We start from the raw sequence: 22,199 nt of genomic DNA on the forward strand, positions 1-22,199 counted from the left end.
AAAAAAAAATTGCCTGTTATTTGTCTCTCTTCTGCTGGGCTGGACCTTTGGTGGGGTCTTATACTCAGATGCATTCCTCCAGAAGCTAGCACAATGCATAGAAGGACAGTTTAAAACAGACCAAGTTTTGTTGTTGTTATGTGCCACTGAGTTGCCTGCACTTCATAGTGACCCTATGTACAATAGCCCTAAATTCTGTCGTATCCTGTGCCAATCTCACCATCTTCAACACACCTACCCCCATTAACCCAGTCACTGTATCAATCCACCTCATAGAGGGTCTTCATCCCAAGCATGATGACCTTCTCCATGGACTGGGTCCCTCCTTCTCCATGGACTGGTCCCAATTATGTCAGACAAAGCTTCAGAATCCTTGCCTCCAAGGAGCAGCCCAGCTTCACCCTCTCCAGGACAAACCTGTTTGTTTTCCTAGCAGTCTATAGTATATTCAGTACTCTTCTCCAGCACAAAGGCATCAATTCTCCTCCTATCATCCCTAGTCATTGTCTAGCTCTCTGATGCATAGCATGTGATTGCAAAGATCATGGCATGTATCAGGCACACCTTAGGCTCCAGACTGACATCTTTGCACTTCAGCACTTTAGAGAGGTCTCTAACCACAGACTTTCCCATTGCAATACGTCTTTTAATTTCCTGGCTGCTGATGCCAAGAGTGTTGACTGTGGATCCAAGCAAACCAAAACTGTGAACAATCTCAATCTCTTCATCATCGATTATGATACTGCCAATCAGCCCAGTGGTGAGTATCTTTGTTTTCTTGACCAAGTTTTAGAATAAATTTTAATTGCTTGGATGAGGGGAAAAATACTCTAAAGAAAGACTATACAACTAAACAATTTCTTTAACTGCCAATCCCAATTCCCCCCTCTCTTTGCTGCTTTGAATTTGATATATCCTTAAAGACTTGAAAATACCTTTGAATATGTGCAGTTCTTGGATTATGAATGAATTCCTTTCCTAAATCTGTCTGTAAGTGAAATTTGTAGGTCAGAACAGTTAGTTCATATCTAACATCACTTAGTCAAATGTTTGGCTTTGTATGTAGTAATTATATACTTTGTATATAGTAAACAGTTTATCTTTCTATGCGTAAAAACCACATTAAAGAAACACTTCCGGATGCACCAAAACATCTTTAACATAATAATATGGTGTTAATAAAATAAGATTTTGATGCCTGTTTTGTTATTATAAACCACTGTATGGATCTTGCATTTTCATTTATTTGTATGCCCACAGTGATTGCTGAGTTGGATGGGAAAAGCAAGTCAATGAACCCTGGAATGAAAACTTGTGGGAAAATAGGATTGTGGAGAATCTTTGCTAAAGAGCATTTTCTTATTTTTAAGAGTTAGAGACCAGGCAATTTTTAGAAATCAGTTCTTGGTTGTGGGAAAACTGAAGCCAGATTCTGCTTTCTGCGTGGGCATTCTACCATTGTCGTTCTAAATATCGTCCCTGAGAAGCTGTGGTTCTTCCAGGAGGGCACCCAGCCCAGCCTGGAGAAGGACTCTACTGCCAGGCAGCCTAGCTCGCTCCAGGGTCTGAGGAATGGAGCTCTACCGTTTCCTCGCCCCTCGCTAAAAAGAGGGAAGATGATAGTATTGAGTTCATAGCCTTCCAGGCTATTAGTAGAACATCAAAGCAATGACCTGACAGTGACTGCAGCCATGAGCTCAAGTGTGTCCGAGCTGATGAAGATGGCACAGGATAGAACAGGGTTCCGATCCGTGGTTCAGAGGGTCGCTATGAGTCGTAGTTGACTCGATGGCACCTAACATCAATGACCACCAATAAAGATGCTGCTTGGTCACAGAGAAGCATCTTTTTTGTCTTTGAGACTTTCTGCCGTTGCCTGACCCACATCTGTTGCTGTCATTAGTAGCTGCTGCCTCATCTTCCTGGCTCTGACTTGTGATGACTGTGTGTAAAAGAGCCTTCCCGTGTTCTTTTACAAGCCATTGTCCTCCCATGATCTGATAATGCAGAGAGAGTTGGGAGAAGAATAAAGGTGGAATGCAGCCCCGCTCTGATCTGATGTATGGGAAGTTTTGCTAGAGTACAGCCTTTTGTTGTTGTTGTTGTTGTTGTGTACCACTCAGTCAGAACCATCTCATAGCTGACCCTCCGGGGGTTTTTCAGAAGCGGTAAGTCACACAGGTGGAGACTGCCCATCCTTCTCCTGTAAACCACTGGTGGGTTCGAACCCTGTGCCTTTGGAATTGCAGCGCAGCTTCTTACCCCTCGGCCATCAGAGCTCCCTAGAGTATGTGTGGCCTCTAACACTTATCTCAGTTGTTGTTGTTGATTGCCATCGAGTCGAGCATGACGATAGCGACCTTATGAACAAAAGACCTAAAGACCTATTGTCATTTCTCAAAGTTCATAGAGTTTCCTGAGGCCTATTGTTTAGGAAGCGGATGTCACTCTTGCTTCCAAACTTAGTAAGAGGTGGAAGTCATACTGAGAGCTGGTAACCTCAGTACCACCACGAAGGAAAAACAGGTGTGGAGAATCTCCTTGTGGACTTCGGCCCCTACAAGCTGAAGCTCCTTGACATGTGGAAGTCTCCAGGGAACATCAGGCATACAGATGCTATGGGAAACAAGGATCTTCATTCTGAACCGAGAGAGAGAAAGCCTTCCCCTATGGCTGACACCCTGTATTTGGACTTGGGGCCTCCTAAACTATTTCTGTTTGGTAAAATCATGCACTTGTGGTATTTGTGTTCAAGCAGCACTTGATGACAACGACACAGCTGTGTCAGTGTATCTCCTGAAGGTTTATCTCATTGTCATTTTCTCTTTTCTTTACCAACCACGGTGTCTTTTTAGGCACTGGTCTTTTCTGATGATGTGCCCCTAAAGTAAACAAACCAAGGTAGATTTCCCCCAATCTGTATGTTCTCTTTTCATTCTTTTTAGTTTACATAATAATTTATTTTTTTTAAATTTTATTTTTATTTTATTATTTTTTTGTGTGTGTGTACCGTCAAATCGGATCTGACTGGTGCAGGAGGAGATTGTCTCTCCTTCTCCAGCAGAGCATCTGGTGGATTCGAAATGAAGAATTTAATTTTTACAAGGTTCCATTCACCTAGTTTGTATTTTGTTTTTTGGCTTTTGGTTATGAGAGACACTCTGTTTATACCATAAAATAGGGCCCCTAAGTTTGCCCCTGTATTTTCTTTGAGGATTTTTGTAGTTTTAGATCTTTGCTTCATCTTGAATTTGTTTTTATATATGGTGTGAGGTATGGATCTTTCTGGGATTATGTGGGTTTTATCCCCTCCTTTTCCTCCCAGGCAGATGCCTTATTTTGCCAACACCATTTCATCAAGAGACTGTCTTCCCATTTCATGCTTGGTGAACCTTTTCAGAGATCAGCTGCCCATGCTGTTATGTGCTGTGGAGTCACCCGTGACTTACATAGCAACACTACTAAGTACAACAGTTCTGAAGGCTGCCATGTCCTGAGCCAGCCTCACTGATTCCAACACACCTAGCCCCATTGCCCCAGTTATTGTATAAATCCAACTCATCTGGGGTTTTCCTCTCCTGCATTGTCCCTCCACCCTTCTGAGCATGATGTCCTTCTCCAAGGACCGGTCCCTCCTGGCCATGTGCCCAAAGTATGTGACAAAATCCTTCAAAATCCTTGCCTCCAAGAGAAACGTGGTTTCACCCTCTCCAAGATAGATTTCTTTTCTTGATGGCCCATGGTATGTTCAAGACTCTTCTCTGGCTTTACAACTCAAAGGCATCAATTCTTCTCCTGTCATCCTTAGTCATTGTCCAGCTCTCTGATGCACAGCAAGTGATTGCAAAGACCATGGCCTGGATCAGGTGCACTTTAGTCTCTAGAATGAAATCCTTGCTTCTTAGTACTCTGGAGAGGTCCCCGACAGCAGATTTTCCCAGTGTAATTTGTCTTTTGATTTCCTGACTGCTGTTTCCGAGAGTGTTAATTGTGGAGCCGAGCTAGCTATAATTGTTCACAACCTCATTCCCTTCTCCCTCTATTGTGGTGCTGCCAACTGGCCCAGTGGTGAGAATCTTTGTCATCACATGCTGGTGGAATTCTTTCTGGAGTCTCTGTTCTATTCCATTGGTCTGTCTGTCTGTTATTGTACCAGTCCTAAGCTGTTTGACTCCGGTGGCCGTGCAGTTAAGTCTTGGAATTGGGGAGGGTGAAACCTCCTTTGTTGTTCTTATACCAATATGCTTAGCTTATTAGAAATGCTGCTAGGATGGTGTGTTGTAGAATGTGAAATAGACTACTGCTCAAATAAAGTGATGGCTCGCTGCTTGTAATTCCCAATTCTCTGTCCTGCATAGCTAATTCCCTAGATTGTGCTCAAACTCAGAGTGGAAGGGACACTCACATTCCAACATACCTTGAATACTTAATATAAAAGACTTTAAAAGAGTTGATTTGTAACCACAGGTTGTACGTTCATAATCTGGGGACTGCGTCTACACAGCTCTGTGTATTTTTAGTATTGTCTTTAAAAATGCAAAGCAATACTCTGTGCTTCTATTTTGAAACTTTTGTTAAAAAAACAATGCAAGAGTGTGTTTCTGAGGTCTGGCAGACTCACGCAGAGCTGGTGAATTCCTCTTCACTTCTGTGTACATCCCACCCCGTTGGTGCCATTTCTTAAGCTATTCCTGTGTTGGTGGGCGTTTGCCTTGGGTCGGCTTCCCTGCTGTTGCAGACAGCGTGTGTGTCAGTGAACAGATGGCACCAGCCTCCTTGTGCAGATGTGAGGTGTTCCCCCAGGCCACCGATTCTCAGATGGCAGCAGGTAGAATCACCTGGTAGCTCTGATGATGCTGCCAGTACTTAGAGTCCACACCCAGAGACTAGCAGTTCCAAGCCTAGTGGATGAGACACTCCTGTATGGCTTGACTGTGTCCAGGGGAGGGAGCCCTGGTGCTTGCTTGGATACACGGGGGGTGATGGTGGAATCACAGCTCATAGGGTGTGCACCCCTCATTTTTATTAGTCATCACTTAACTGTCCTTCAAGGGGCCTCGACATAGTTAATTTTACATGGGTCCAAAGTCAACCCCCATGGTACTAGCAGTCAAAATAGCAGACGTGTTACACTGGGAAATTCTGCTGTCAAGAACGTCTCCAAAGTGCTAATGACCAACGGTGTCAGTTTAAAGACTAAGGTGATACAAAAAAGTCATTGGTGTATTTCAACTATAAGAACAGTGAAATGACTGACTTTTAACAATCTCACTTTGCTTGGTTTAAGTAAGCCATATTTTCAGTGGCTTCCCATGCATCTGAAAGGTGGGACAGTGAATAAGAGAAACCAAAGAAGAGGTGATGTCTTTGAATTGTGATGATGGAGAAGAGTTCAGACTATCCCATGCGCTGCCAAAAGAACAAACAGGCATGTCTTGGAAAAAGTGCAACCAGGATGCTCCTTAGAGGCAACGGCGGTGAAACTCCATCTCACATCTCACTTTGGACATGTTACCAGGAAGGGCCAGTTCTTCCTGATAACTCCTGAAAAACCATCTGATAACGTCCTGAAAAACATCATGCTGAAAAAGGTAGAGGGGTCAGCAAAATGAGAGAGGGTCAGCAAAATGAGAGGGGGGACCGTCATCAAGGTGAACAGTGATGTAGCGCAGTGGGCTTGGGCCTGGCGGACGTGGTAAGGCTGGGACAGGAAAGGGCAAAGCCTCTGGTCTGCATCACAGGGTCACTATGGGTTGTGCCTGGACAGCATCTAACCACCACCACAGCACTGTGAGAGCGAGTAATGAGGAGTTTGCATGTCAGAAGGAACTCATCTCGTTCCAGGATGTGAGCGCTTAGCCCCCTGTGCATCCCACCCTTTCCTGGTCCAGCACTGAGGCCAAGGCCTCACAAACACTAGGATGGGGCAGGTGTGAAACGCATTTTGCCTGCAGGGGGCAGTGTGGGACAGCTGATAACGTGCTGAGCAGCCCCTGGGAGCCGTCCACCTGCTTCCGCTCTCCCTCGCTGGCCTCCATGTCCCCATCCTTGAAACCTGCTGAGCTGAGAGAAATGTCTGGGGCTTCTTTTAAATCTCACCTGAAAGTTTAAGACAAGTTGTTTGCAGTCAGTAGTTAAAATTTGATCTCTAACCCCTTTCCTAAGGTGAATCATTTAACATTTGAGGTGGTCTGTGGGTTCCTCCTCAGAGGAGCCCTTTTACTTATAAAACCTACAGAATTACACAGGCGCTCTGGTGATGTGGTGGGCAAGGAGTTGGGCTGCCAACCCAAAGGCAGGCAATTCAAATCCACCAGCTGCTCTGAGGGAAAAGGCAATCGTTTTCCGTGCCATTTAGCGAGCTTCTGCTGGAGGGTCATTTATACTACTGGAGGATTTGAATGGGAGGCCATACACCAATAACAACCACGGGTTACATAGGTAACCAATAATAAGGGGTTACAGCCATTAAAATGTTACAAAGCGAAATTGTTACCTAGCAATGCCTGTGTTTCTTTATTAACACAGTAACAGGATCTGGTAGTGGATCTGCTGGCATTACAATCTCAATTTCAGAGGAGTAATGAGTGTACATGCTATTCCAAGACAGCTGTAACAAGTGAGCCCCCCCCCCCCCAAAACCAAACCCATTACCTTCGAGTTGATTATAGCTCATAGCAACTCTATAGACGTGCCCTGCAGGGCTTCTAACGGTGACCTCTTTACAAAAGCTGATTGTCGCATTGTTCCCCAGTGCAGGAGATGGTGAGGACAAGCTGTTGGCCAGCACCACCAGTGCTCCTTACCAAACGTGACACGCTCGCTCATTACCATTGGGTTGGAACCAACTCATAGCTGACCCTCCACAGGCTGTAAATCGCCTGGGAGGAGATTGCCCATCTTTCTCCTGCAGCTGGTGGACTCGAACTGCAGAAGGGTGCTGTGTGTGGGTTGGCAGCCCATCTCTTTATCCACCGAGCCACGCTCTACCAAAGTGACTGCACCTGAAACTATCTGTGATTCCTCTGCTGTGAAGTCACAGGGGCTGACAGTACGAGCTTGTTGTTTGTCCGTTAAGGCTAACAATTCAGTTAGATGTTAAGCAAAAGTAAGAACCAATATTTTTTCCATTTAAACTCACCTACCTCAGGTTGACCTGAGTAGTAAGAAACTGCGCTATAGTCCTAGAGGCACGTGGTTCGAATCCACCAGATGCTCCGTGGGAGAAAGGTGGACAGTCTCCTCCCATGAGATATGCAGCCTCTGAAAACTCGCTGGAGGGAAGGTCAGCTTTAGGTTAATTCTGACTTGACAGCAAACAGCAACACACATCACCCCTCTGCTCTACAGCTTCCTAGACAGATATATTTGGATGATATTCTTGAACTTCACCTTCTTAACCTGTAAAATGTATATGAAGTCACCAGGAAGCCCTAGTTACTTCACAGTGCTAGTTGGAGAAGAAAATGGTTAAATCAGTCAGCACACATTTTTAAAATTATTATTCATTTTAGTGGAAGTTTACAGAGACTTGGGGTTTCATTCATTCATTCATTGTTGCACTTTTCTACCTCCCCATCCCTCCCCACCAATTCGCTCTTCTCCTTGAAAAGTAAAACTCTTTCATTGTTATACAATCCCTCCCCCCAAGTCCACTCCACTGTGCAGCCTTCATTCTGGACTCCTGTCATGACAATAATACCAAATCCTAAATCCCTTTTAAACAGTTCTCTCCTCATTTGTTTCAATACAGTATATGTCGTTTATCCCCTCCTTCTCAGTCCCTATTTACAACAGTAGCACAATGCAATATTTGTCCTTTTGTAACTGAGATATTTCACTCAGCATAAAGTCCTCCAGGGTCACCCATTTTTCATAATATTTCATGAGTTCCTTGTTTTTCAATGCTGCATAGTATTCCATTGTGTGAATATACCAGAGCTTCTCTATCCATTTGTTTGTTGATGGGCACTTGGGCTGTTTCCAGCTCTTTGCTATTGTGAACACAGCCATGATAACATGGGTGTGCAAGCACACATTTATGGAGGAATTTTGTGTGCATAGTTAGGTCCTAGGAAGACTGTCCTGTATGAGACGAGAGGGCTCCTCCCCCACGGGATGGCTAATCCAGGAGCAGAGTCGGGGAACTGGCAGGCTAATAAGTAAATAAGATTTGATTCAGGATAATACTCAGGGTTACCAAGAAAATAATGAGTTGGTCTGACTTGATGGTATACAACATCAATGAGGAAATAAGACAGGAGGTAACATTGAGAACAAATGTCTGGTGTAGGTGATAGTAGTCAGAAAATACTAAAACACAGATAAGTTAATAGATTAATGCAGGAGGAGGGCAGCGGTAGTTCTGTGGTACAGTTCTCACCTCCCATGAGGGGACCTGGGTTCACTTCCCAAGCACTACACTCCATACGTAGCCACTATCCCTCAGAGGGAGCGTATTCTGTGACACTGAACAGGTGTCAGTGTGGCTTCTGCTGAACGTGGAGTAGGAAGACCAGGTTAGGAAGAAAGTTGGCAGCCAACTTTCAAAAAGTCTCAAAACTCATCCCTATCAAGTGGAGCAACTCAGAGCTGATTGTCCAGTGGGCTGCTGCTCTCAATCCACTCTAATCACCCAGGAGGAGAGGGTTCGTCCTTCTCCTCTGAGCAACAGGGGGTTTTGAACTGATTGAGAGGTGCTGGTGGTTGTTGTTGTTGTTGTTGTCGTCATGTGCCATCGAGTCAGAGCCACCTCATAGCTGACCCTCCAGCAGGTTTTCAGAGGCCGTGGATCCCACAGGAAGGGATTGCCCATCTTTGTCCTTCAGAGCAGCTGGTGGATTCGAACTGGATCCACTTTGAGGTGGCAGCATGGCTCTTTACCACTGACACCGTATGGATCACAACAGTGATGGTGTGGATGGTGCTGGGGCTGCATCGTGCATGCGGTTGCCCGAGTTGTGACTCCACTCAGCTGCAGTTAACAACAGTGCAACACGGTCTAAGATGAGGTTTAAGTGCATGTGAAGCACTTGGCACAGAACTTGACTCGGGTCTGTTTGTTGAATCCTTGTGGGCTGTGGTGATGCTGTTGATGGTGGCATCAACTCATTATCCTCATGGGCACATTAGGCTTGTTCCCTGAGCACAGAGACCTTCTCTTTCTCCCACTGTAGCTGATGCTCAGGGCTGGGCTGTGGCTGCCGGAGACGGGGAGACAGTAGCCCTGCCAGAGCAGATCTGAGAGACACAGGCCCGATTAGAGGAAGATAAAGTCTTCTCTCTGCTATGTCTTGCGGGCAAAGCTAGGTAATCAATAGGTCTTGCAGATCAGTGGAGGGTGCCTGGAATCTGGCAGCACGGGGCTTTTTAATTAAACCTATAACGGCGAGGAGAGGTAACTGCCTAATTTCTGCAGCTTGTGTTCCTGCCTGCCTCTGTGCCAGAGACTGAACAGATCAATGCATCTCTGGGGTTCTAGGGATCCTGACAAGGCGGCCCTTGACTCTGAGGGAGGCCGGGATGAACTCTCCGATGGCCTGGGAGTCAGGTCCCAATTTTGGAGGCCTTTTAGATTGTTTTTGGCAGTTGAACACCTGTGTGTGGTGATCCAGCGCACATTTGGGAAGCCAGGTGTTTTTCTCAGCTGGGCGTGGTTTAACTCCCAGGATTTTTATGCCACGCCCAGTGGTAAGAGGCTACGCTGCCATCCCAAAAGGCATGCGGTTCAAATCCACCAGCTGCTCCATGGGAGAAAGATAGGCAGTTTCCTCCCATGTGATTAACTGCCTCTGAAAACTCACTGGAGAGTCAGCTGTCCAAGTTGTTTCAGACTTAATGGCACACAATGACGACAACAACAGTCTTTCCAAATATGTTGTTGCTGTTGTTTGTTTTTGTTGTTACGCGCCGTGCCGTCGAGTTGCTTGCGTCTCATAGCAACCCTATGTACAACAGCCCTAAACTCTGCTCTGTCCTGTGTCAATCGCACTGCCTCCAATACGCCCATCCCGATTACCCCAGTCACTGAATCAATCCACCTCATAGAGGGTCTTACAATCCTGCACTGTCCCTCCACCCTCCCAAGCATGGCGTCCCTCTCCAAGGACCGGTCCCTCCTTGCAACATGTCCAAAGTATGTTAGACGGAGCCTTAGAATCCTTGCCTCCAAGGAGCAGCCTGGTTTGACCCTTTCCAGGATGAATCTGTTTGTTTTCCTAGTCCTCAATACTCTTCTCCAGCACCACAGCTCAAAAGCATCAATTCTCCTTCTATCCTCCTTAGTCATTGTCCAACTCTCTGATGCATAACAAGTGATAACAAAGACTATGGCCTGTATCAGACGCACCTTACTCTCCAAAGAGACACCATTGCTCTTCAGTACTTTGGAGAGGTCCCTAACAGCAGACTTTCCCATGGCAATACGTCTTCTAATTTCCTGGCTTCTGGTGCCGAGAGTGCTGACTGTGGAGCCAAGCAAACGGCTGTTATTATTATAAAAAAGACATTCCTTTTCTTGTGAAACTGGGTTACTTCTTAGAAGCAAGATAGTGAAACTTTCATTTTACCTAGATCCAAAATCAATACCCATGGTATCAGTAGTTAAGAAACCAAAAACATGTTGTATCGGGAAAATCAGCTGTCAAGGACCACTTAAAAATGCTAAAGAGCAAGGGTATCAGTTTAAAGACTAAGGTGCCATTGATCCATGCCATTGTCTTTTTAGTTGTTTCCTATGCATCTGGAAGTTGGACAGTAGATAAAGTCAACAGAAGAAGGATCAATGCCTTTGACTTGTGGTGTCAGAGAAGAGTACTGAATATCCCATGCACTGTCAAAAGAGCAAACAGCTATGTTTTGGAGGAAGTGCAACCCGGGTGCTCCTCATATGTTTTTGGCATGTTATTAGGAGGAGGTATTCCTTGGAGAAGGACATCAAGCTTGGGAAGATGAAGGGTCAGTAATGGAGAGCAAGACCCTCAACATGACGATTTGACACAATGACTTTAACAATGGGCTCGAGTATATCAGAAATTGAGAGGACGGCACGGATAGGACAAGACTCTGATCTTTTTTTTTAATTGCATATAGAGACTTTATTGATATCTGAATTCCTATAGCCACTTAGATCTTGTAATATTGTAGCTTATGCCTAAGCAGTTTATGCTAGAGACACATTGAAGGGTGGAGAATCCAGTCTTTTGTGCACAGAGTGAGTCGCTGTGAGTCATCGTTGACTTGATGACACCAAACAACAGCAACCCTTAAGGTGCTGCTGCCCAAGCACTAGCAGTGCCGACACCACCGGGGAGCTTGGCAGAAATGCAGACCCTTGACTCTCAAGCTCCACCTCCCAAGCCCAGGGCAGTAGAGGCTGCATATTCATCAGACCACAGGAAATCCGTGTGCATTGCAGTGTGAGAAGTGCTGAAATGGGGCTTATGTGTAGAAGACAAGCCAGCCAGTCACCGATATGTTGATAGTCATGAAATCTCGATTTAAAGAAAAGTAAAAAAGAAAAGAAGAAAAGAAAAGTAAAAACGAAACAACAAAACTATATGACATATAAATAATGGCCTAGTGGTTAAGAAGCTGCACTGTGATCTGGTTTAAAGGCACACAGTACGCATGCGCCAGCTGTGCCGCTGGAGGACCGCAATCTCCATCCATGCAGACTGGCTGGAGGCCCCGTTATGAGTCAGTTCCTACTTGGTGGCACACAGCAACAACATATGACATTTAACTGGTGGGTTCAAACCCCTTTGTATTGGCAGCACAACTCCCTGCACACTTAGAGAGGGAATCCATAGTTCCCTCTGTCGATTTTCTGAGGCTCTGAATCATTATGGGACGAGAGTGCTCGTCTTTCTCCAGCCAGAATGGCCGGGGGCTTCAAACTGCTGACCTTTCGGTTAGCAGATGTGCTATGCCCTATGCCACCAGCACATGCCTTAAGTCAACATATGCTTAAAATGTGCCACAGTTTGGGGAGCTCTGGTGGCAAGAAGCTGCACTGCAATATCAGAGGTACGGGGTTCAAAACCATTAGGTGCTGTGCTGGAGAACGAGGTACAGTCTCCTCCTGCACCAGTCTGATCTGATTTGACGGTACATGCACAAGAAAAAAAAAATAAAAAAGTAAAATAAAAAAAGTACACCAGTAAAAAATTAAAATTATAATGTATGACATCCATAGGGTCGTGCTGTTGACGTCCAGTCTCCTCCAGGGTGTCATAAGACCTACTGGAGGTCGGTTAGGAGTTAGTTGTGACTTGATGGCAACAAGTGCATTGAGTGGGAATGGAACATGCATAAAAACATGAACAAGCTGAGAATGCATTCAAGTACACATCTCAGCATCTGTTACAAGTTCAGGGTCAGTACCATCCTCTCTGTAGACCAGTCAGAACAGGATCCTGGGTGGGGCCCAGCTGATGCGTGTACAGTCAGATTTGTGTCCCTGGGAGCTTTTCTGGTGTTTGAAGGAATGCAATCCTCGAGCTTGAGCTTTTCTGTGAACTCACTGCTCCATTGCCTGGATCGCTTCTAACAGGGTTGTTTTGCAAACACACGTTCCTCGACAAAGTAGTCACTCCTTACACCCCATTTTTGAAACTAGAGTAGTAGTCCCCACTTACTAAAGGCTTTCTCTGTGCAAGACGCTTTGTATATGATTTTGTTTAACAATTCATGTGGGCTTGAATCCACATTTTACTTATTTTTTTTCTATAATTATATTTTATTAATTTTCATAAACATTTACAGAGATTTTGGGTTTCCATTCATTCATTGTTGTACTATTCTCTCTACCCTCCTCCCAGTTTGTTCTTGTCCAAATGCCACAGTGCTTGTCAAAGCCAGTTCTGATTAATCTTCTTTGTCAATGTGTCCTTTGCCATTCCCTATCACTCCTCCCTGAGAGAGACTTCACCCTGAGTCATAAGGAAAAGGGGATGGCGTATTCTCTTAGCTACTTCCTGCTGAAAAGGGACGCTGTGGGTTTCAGGGTGAAGATCTTCTCTCACTACTCTAAAGGGCCCCTTTGGCAGTAGGAAACACATAGACTATTATGGAGATTGATTTTGGAATTTAGATGCACTCTTATTGATTGTGCTTGGCCGTACATGTTCATATCCTTGAAGATGTATCATGGAGGTGTTGCAACCTAGAAGACACAAATTTGACTAACAAGTTATAAGTACATGAGTCAAAAATTATGGAAAAGTAAAAGAAAAGATTCTTTCATTGTTTTACAAACCCTCCCCCAGGTCCCCTCCACCATGTAGCCCTCGCTCTAGTCTCCTGTGATGACAGAAATACCTAGTTATATATCTCTTTTAAACAGTTTTCTCCCTCCTCCGTTTCAGTGCAGTATACATTATTGAACCCATCTTACTCAGTCTCTCCCCAACCCCAAGGACAGTCCCATTCTACAACAGTGGCATCATGTAATATTTGTCCTTTTGTGACTGGGATATTTCACTCAGCATAATGTTCTCCAGAGTCAACCATTTTGAATAATATTGCATGAGTTCCTTGTTTTTGAATGCAGCATAGTATTCCATTGTGCGAATATACCACAGCTTCTCTAGCCATTCGTTTGTTGATGGGCACTTAGGTTGTTTCCAACTCCTTGCTATTGTGAACAAAGCTGCAATAAACATGGGTGTGCATATATCTGCTTGGATGTCAGCTATGGTCTCTTCAGGGTATATTCCCAGTAGTGGAATTGCTGGGTCAAATGGTATCTCTATTTGCAACTTTTTGAGAAAGCGCCATACTGCTTTCCACAGGGGTTGCACCATTTTACACTCCCACCAACAGTGAATCAGGGTTCCAGTTTCTCCACAACCTCGCCAGCATTTGTTGCTAGCTGTTCTGTTAAATTTTGCTATTTTGACTGGGGTGAAATGATATCTCATAGTTGTTTTAACACATTTTACTTATGTGGAAGTTGAGGCTTAGAGAGACTTTGGGACCTGCCTACAGTTGCTGTGTATGGAAGGTGGCAGGATGGGGTGGGGGTGGGGTAGGCCCGGTCAGAATCAGCCCTCCTTGATGGAAGAGTTCAGTGTCGTTTGGAAACCCACACAGGCCAGGAAGCCCAGGCTGCGAGGCTGTTGGCGTAAGCTCCGTGCCGTCAGTAAACATCCCTCTGAGCTGGCTCTCTGCGTGTGTCACACGGGACTGTGATGCCTGGCTTTCCGCAGCTGACAGCCTCTTCCTCTTCTCTCCAAGGTACGTCAGTTGTCACAGGATTCGGAGGCAGGATGCTCCTCGGAATTTCAAGTGGACACAGGCTTTAACCACACCTTCCTGCAGCCTCTCAGAGCACTTGTCCTGCATCTAGGCTTCATGCACCAGACGGAGACTGCATTGGGGTCTTCTGAGTCACGCAAATAGCTGGGGAAAGAACCTTGCAGGTGTAAGAAATAGCAAGTGCATAGGCCCCGAGGTGGGAATATGGCTGGTGTATTTGGGGATCAGTAAGCCGACCGAGAGATGTTTGGAGTAGAGAGATTCTGGAGCATAATGGTAGAGATTGAGGGTGGAGGGTGATGGGGAACAGAGAGACAATTGTATTCAACCTATGTTATTCTAAGAAATAGGTATTTTTTAAAAAATTTTATTTTTTATTCTTTTTTTTGTGTGTGTGTACTGTCAAATTGAATCTGACTGGTACAGGAGGAGATTGCCGATCCTTCTCCTACAGAGCATCTGGTGGATTCAAACCGCGCACATCTGGGATTGCAGAGCAGCTTCTTACCACTAGGCTACCAGAGCTCCCTTATAAATACATCTTTTATTTTGAGTGAGATGAGAATTCACAGGAAGATATCTCTATGTCTAGTAACTTACTAATTTTTTTTAAAAAAACTACACAACATCAAAACCTAAAACCCAGACAAGTGAAAAGAGACTTTCAAAGTGGGTATGGGAACCTGTGAAAAGATAATAAACACATAGGAAAAAAGATGTAAGTAAATGGAAGGCTCAGAAAATGCAAAGAATTAAGCCTTTGACATAGGAGGGGAAAGGGCTAATATTTTAATTTTCCAAAGAGCTCAAACAAATCAATAAGACAAATACTAAAACAAGATAGAAAAACCAAGCAAAGAGGTGTGAACAGACTACTCACAACAAAGAAGATATGAATCAGCTCAGCACGTGACAGACGTACGCAGCCAGACTAGTGACCCAGGAGAGGCACATTAACACAACCAACAGCTATATTCTCGTCAAGTAAAGGTTTCCAAAATGAGAAGAACTCCTGGCTTTAACCAGGGTGGAGTGAGTAGACTGGAGGACCCCAGTGATTGTAGGAATTGGGGGTCCAACCCATCCAGGGGCTCTGTGGAAAAAAGAGTTTCTGAAATGCCCTGTAAAGTTTACAGCCGAGAAAATAAATTCCATGGGGTAGTTTCGACTCTGTCACATGAGATTGTCATGAGTTGCTGTCATGGGACACAAATTACATGTGACAGGAGCTGTGAAGACTTGGTGAGGCAACACATACTTGGAGAGTGTGAAAAAGGCTGTCTGTTACTTCCATAATGGAGATCTTTGGGGAGAGTATGGGCCTTTTAAAAGTGTCCAAAGATCTCGAGAATCGGAAGAGTTGAAGGGCTTGGGTTTGTATTGAGTGTAGGGAGTGGGGCTGCTGTGGCTTGAATCTCCCATTGGTGCCCAGGGAGGAAGTAGCCAGGTTTTCTTATCAATGTGTCCAGCTCTGGGGCATGAGGAGGATAAGCAGAGGGAATCAGCTTAGCATCCACACTCATTACATCCCCGAGGGACCAGACACAGGAGCAGCACAAAGCTGGTTCCTATGAGGTGGAGGGCAGTCATACTTCCAGCTTCTTTACTGTTTGCGACCCCAGCTCTTTCCCCCACTATTCTCTCGATTTCTCTGCTGGGATCTATGATTTATTATTACAGTGACCACACAGAACTCACCGACTATAGTTACCTAATTCATGAAGGCAGTCACAAGCTTTGACTTGGGGTCAGGATCAGCTTGGAAATAGCAGGAACGAGTTAGGATCACGAGTCAGGAAGCACACGGGAGAAGTTAAGAGGTCTTCCACAAGTGGAGACCACACCCATCCCTTCTTCAGCGTGAACCCATCCCCATGCTGTGCACACTCTGCTGGGCTGTGCAGACCTCTTGGCCATGTAGAGTTCCTCTCAGTCGTGTGTGTGTGTGTTGATTGCCTTCCAGTCGAGCTTGACTCATAAAGACCCTCTGAACAAAAGGCCTGAAGCCGCTCTACAACTATCGACATTTATCAAAGTTCATAGAGTTTCCGGAGGCATGTGGTTTAGGAAGTGGATGCCACTCCTACTTCCTCAGTGGTGAAGACCTCTCTCTTTTGGCTTCCCTCTCCCGTGCTAACAGGCCCAACTGATAACCAGGACAGCAGCTTGCTCAGCTCTCTTAGGCACTTTGCTGGCAGCAGCTTTCTGTCATCCCTGCTGGCTCTGTTATAGCCCTTCTGGGCCTCCCACTGCCTTCAGCGTCCCAGCACTTTTTTTTAAAATTAATTTTAATAGACATTTACAGAGGTTTTGGATTTCCATTCATTCATTGCTGCACTTTTCTCCCTGCTCACCCCTCCCCACCAGCTCGCTCCCCCCTCCGAAGAGAAAAAGAAAAAAAAATTCCTTCATTAGTATACAATTCCCACATCCCTTCCCCCCACCCCCACCCCGAGTACACTTCTCTATGCAACCTTAATTCTGGATTCCTGTGCTAACCATAATACTCAATCATATATCACTTCTAATCTGTTCTTTTCCTCATCTGTTTCAATACAATATACATAATTTATCCAGTTTTTTCTGTCATACCCCAACCCTGATGTCAGACCCATTCTACAACAGTGGCACCATGCAGTATTTGTCCCTTTGTGACTGAGATATTTCACTCAGCATAATGTCCTCCAGGGTCACCCACTTTGAATAATATTGCATGAGTTCCTTGTTTTTCAATGCTGTGTAGTATTCCATTGGTGGATATACCACAGCTTCTCTATCCATTCGTTTGTTGATGGGCCCTTAGGTTGCTTCCAACTCTTTTCTATTGTAAACAAAGCTGCGATAAACATGGGTGTGCATATATCTGCTTGGATGGCAGACATGGTCTCTCTGGGGTATATTCCCAGTAATGGGATTGCTGGGTCTCTATTTGCAATTTTTTGAGAAAGTGCCACACTGCCTTCCACAATGGTTGCACCATCTTATATTTCCACCAACAGTGAATAAGAGTTCCATTTTCTCCACATCCTTGCTAGCATTTGTTGCTTGCTGTTCTGCTATATTTTGCTATTCTTACTGGGGTGAGATGATATCTCATAGCTGTTTTTGTTACAGCACTTTTAAGAGTTCCCTTGATCCACTTGTCTCTTCTCCTTGCCTCTGTAAACCTCTGTGGGGTTGGCTTCTGATCTAAGAAAACTTCATGTCCATTGCAAGGCATGGTCTTCCCAGCAGGACCTCTGAATCCACAGATTTCTTTGTTGCACTGTTGTTTTTTTATTGTCCAGTTGAAACAGACCCATAGCTGACCCTTCAGCAGGTTTTCAGAGGCAGTTAATCACACGGGAGGAGATTGCCCATTCTTCTTCCCCAGAGCAGCTGGTGGCCTCGAACCATGTGCCTTCGGGATTGCAGTGCAGTTTCTTGCCACTAGGCCATTAGAGCTGTTGCACTACAAATCACTCAATTTGCTTACAAACCAACCAGTCTCTGAAAGGTATATGTTGTTCTTAAGTACTGTCAGTTGACTTTGATTCATAGTAACTCTAAGTGCAACAGAACAAAACATTGTCCAGTCCTGGGTCATCCTCACTATCATTGTTATGCACAAGCTCAATGCTACAGGCGCTGTTCCAATCCATCCTGTTGTACAAACCCTCTGCTTTTCCAAGAATAACACCTTTCTCTAAGGACTGGTTCCTCCTCATAATACACTCAAAGTTTGCAAGGTGAAGTCTTCTTATCTTTGATTCCAAGTCCTAATCTTGCTGCACTTCTTCTAAGACAGATTTGTTCATTTTTCTTGTTGTTGCTAGGTGCTGGTGAGTAGGCTATGACTCATAGTGGCCCTATAAACAGCAGACCTGAACCCTGTCCTATCCCGTGCCATCCTCATCATATCTGACATACTTAAGTCCCTTGCTGCAGTCACTGTGTCAGTCTATCTCATTGGAAGTCTTCTTCTTCACTGATCCTCTCTCCACCTTCCCAAGCATAATGTCCTTGGTACTAGACTCGCTTAATATGTCCAAAGCATAAGAAATGAAACTTCTTCATCTTTGTCTCAAAGGAACACTTGGGCTGCATTATATCCAAAACATATCAGTTTGTTCTTTTGGCAATCTATGGGATATTAGGTACTCTTCTCCAACATCACAACTCAAAGGCATCAATTCCTCTTCTATCATCCTTATTCATCATCCAGCTCTCAGATGCATAGCTAGTGATTGAAAAGACCATGGCCTGAGTCAGGCACATGTTAGTCTCCAGACTGACATCATTATTCTTTGGTAATTTGGAGAGATCTTTGACAGCAGACTTGCTCAATGCAATATGTCTCCTGATTTCCTGACTGCTAGTACCAAAGGTATTGATTATTGGTCCAAGCAAGATGAAGTAATTGACACCTTCAATCCTTTCTCCTAGTTGCCCGATGGTGAGGATATTTGTCTACTTGTTGAGTTAGAATCCATATTGAAGACTGTAGTCCTTGATCTTCTATAGTAAGCTTTTCAAGTTCTCCTCACTGTCAGCAAGCAAGATGTGGCATCTGCATAATGCAGGTTGGTCAACCAGAGGTGTGTAGTTCAAATCCACCAGATGCTCTGCTGGAGAAGGAGGGGCAATCTCCTCCTGTACCAGTCAGATCTGCTTTGACGGCACACACACACAAAATAGTAAAATAAAAAAAAATAATGCAGGTTGTTGATGAATCTTCTTTCGATCCTGATGCCATATTCCTCTTCATAGAGTCCAACTTCACTAATTATTTGTTCATCACACATTCAAATGCATTACCTCTTCTTTACGTTCCTTATTCGGACTCCGGGTTTTGCTTGAAAATTATGAAATACCATGGCTTGGGACAGGTGTATGTCAGTCTTCACATTGACTTCTTTGCTTTTTACACTCTAAAGGAGTCTTTTGCAGTAGATTCTCCCAGTGCTCTATGCCATTTGATTTCTTCACTGTGGTTTCATGACCATTGATTTTAGATCTATATAAAAGGAAATCCTTGACAACTTCGGTCTTTTCTGTGTTTGTTATGATACTGCTTTTTTATCCAGTTTCACTCTGGAGGAAACTCTGGTGGCATACTTTGTAGGGCGTTGCGTTTCTAACCCGAAGGCGGTGACTTTGTGCTGGTTCGAATCCATTAGTGGCTCTATGGGAGAATTATGGGCAATCTTCTTCTGTGAGATTTGAGAACTTCCAAAACCCTGCTGAAGAGTCAGCTATGCATCAGCTCTGACTTGATGGCAATGAACTTGAGTTTAAGATTATTGATCCAGTTGTGAAGACTTTTGTTTTCTTTATGTTGAGGTGAGGTTAGAGTCCAGAGACCAGGTTGTTCTTGAGCATTAAATTCTTCAAGGCATCTTCACTTTTAGTGAGCAAGTCATCTTATGTTTATATCACACGTTGTTAATGAGTCTTTCCTCCAATAGGACCATGAACTCACCAGTTCCCTTGGTGGACTGTAAAACTCACTGCTGTCAAGTCAGAACCGGCTCATAGCTGGACCCTTCTGTGGGTTTTCAGAGACTGTAAATCACATGAGAGGAGCTTGCCCGTCTTTCTCCAGTGGACAAGCTGGTGGGTTCAAACCAACCACTCTGTTAGCAGAGTAACTCCCTAACTTGTAAGCCACCTGAACTTCCTGGTGAATTGCAAGTTACTCAATTTGCATAGTAAACTGACTAATATCTTCAAGGTGCATAGAATAGATCAATCATAGGTCAAGCTGAAGCCCAGGGCTGGACAGAAAGTATCAAATCACCATTTTTTTTTTTTTTTACAAATTGCCTGGAAGACATTAACCAACCAGGACAAGATTAACAAATCTTCTAGGATAGAAAACTACCTTAGAGACTTTCTGTCCTAATTTACTTTCCTAAGGAACTAGGGAAAATGTTTAAGGAGAAATCTCCTAAGCTAATTTTTTAAAGAATCAAAGCTAAAGATCATGTAATGGAACTCATTTCAGCACCTTGGAGTGGAGGGGAAATGAAGAAAAGTGGAGATAAATAATGTACACTGCATTGAAACAGATGAGGGAGAGAAGTGCTTGAAAGGAATATATGATTAGGTATTATTTTCATGACAACATTCCAGAATGAAAGCTGCATAGTAAAGTGGACTGGGGTGGGGGTGAGGAATTGTACAACAATGAAGGAACTTTTTTTTTTTCGTAGAGAAAAGCTAACTGGGGGGTGGGTGGGCAGGGAGGAAAATGTGCAACAATAAATGAATGGAAATTCAAGTTCTCTATAAACTTTCATTAAAATCTCAATAAAAAATTTAAAAAAGAAAGAAAAAAAAGAGAAGAATTATAATGAAGAAAGAAACTAGAACTACACTGTAGTCATTAGCAGACAAACAAACAAAAAACCAACAAGAACAGCTCCAAGGATTGGTGGAATGCTAACTGAGGTACACCACCAAACAAATCACAAGCCCTGGAAATGGTCATTCGTCCGTGCCAAGAAGTTTGGAAAACCTGCCAATTGATTGTGCCCATTCCAAAGAAAGATGATCTAACAGAATGCAGAAATTATAGAATAATGTCATTATTATCATATGCAAATTAAATTTTGCTGAAGAAAATTCACAGCTGCAGCAGTAGATTGACAGAGAACTGCTAGATATTTACACTGGATTTAGGAGGATTATCATCACTGATCTCAACAATTATGGATCTTGGCTGACAACAGAGAATTCCAGAAGGGTGTTTACTTGTTTTCTAGACTATGCAAAGGTATTTGACTTCATGTATCGTGATAAGTTATGGATGACTGTTTTAAGAATGAGAATACTAGAGCACTTCACAACGCCCATGTAGAAAGAACCTGTACTTAGATCAAGACATAGTCATTTGAACAAAACAGGTGATACAATATGGTTTAAAATAAGGAAAGATATGTTTCATGGTTGCGGGATTTTTCAACACTTCTATTCAATCTATGAGCTCTGGTGGCCTAGCAGCAAGAAGCTGTGCTGCAATCCCAAAGGCACACGGTTCGAGGGTACCAGCTGCTCCATGGGCGAAGGATGGGCGGTCTCCTCCCGTGCGATTAACTGCCTCTGAAAACCCTCTGGAGGGTCAGCTATGGGTCAGTTCTGACTCTGTGGTACACAATAACAACAACAATAACAACACTTCAATCCATATGCTGAACAAATAATTCAAGTAGCTGGACTATATGAAGAAGAACATGACATCAGAGTTGGAGGAAGACTTGTTAACACTCTTTAATGTGAAGTTGACATAATCTTGCTTCCAGAAAAATGAAGGCGACTTGAATCACTTACTTTTGAAGCTTAAAGTCTGTGTGTTAAAGTCTTCCATGTATAAACTTTGATAAATGCGGATAGTTGTAGAGGGGCTTCAAGCCTTTTGTTCATAGGGTCACTATGAGTCATGCTTGACTTGAAGGCAATCAACAACAACAGTATGGAGATGGAAGCCTTCAGTATGGATTATATTTCAACTTAAGGGAAACAAAATTCCTCACAACTAGTGTAATAAATTATGATAAATGGAGAAAAGATTGAAGTTGTCAAAAATTTCACTGTAGTTTTTTGAGAGCCTCACTTTCCTAGTCCAAGACATCCAGCAACCTCGCAACTGACAGTCTACGGGCTCCTGGCCCATCGCTCACTAATCACCACAACACCAGCCACGATCTTCTGTTGAGTCAGCATTTCCCAGGGGGAAAACGGATCACTCCCGTTATACAGGGATGAGTCATGTGGGTCACATGGACCGCAACATACTACATCCTCCTCCTCCCCCTCCCATGATGACATGATGATGGTGAATATGCCTATTACCGTCTACTTTGGCTTTAAGAATGTGGAACTAGAAACCCTTTGTATGAAGATGGTGCCAAATGTGAAGAAGGAAGCCTCTACCCTCCCAAAGCAAAGTTATTAAAGGC

Source organism: Elephantulus edwardii, unplaced genomic scaffold, assembly GCF_000299155.1.
Source record: "Elephantulus edwardii isolate Elephantulus edwardi_28Jun2011 unplaced genomic scaffold, EleEdw1.0 scaffold00117, whole genome shotgun sequence".
Classification (NCBI taxonomy): Eukaryota; Metazoa; Chordata; class Mammalia; order Macroscelidea; family Macroscelididae; genus Elephantulus; species Elephantulus edwardii.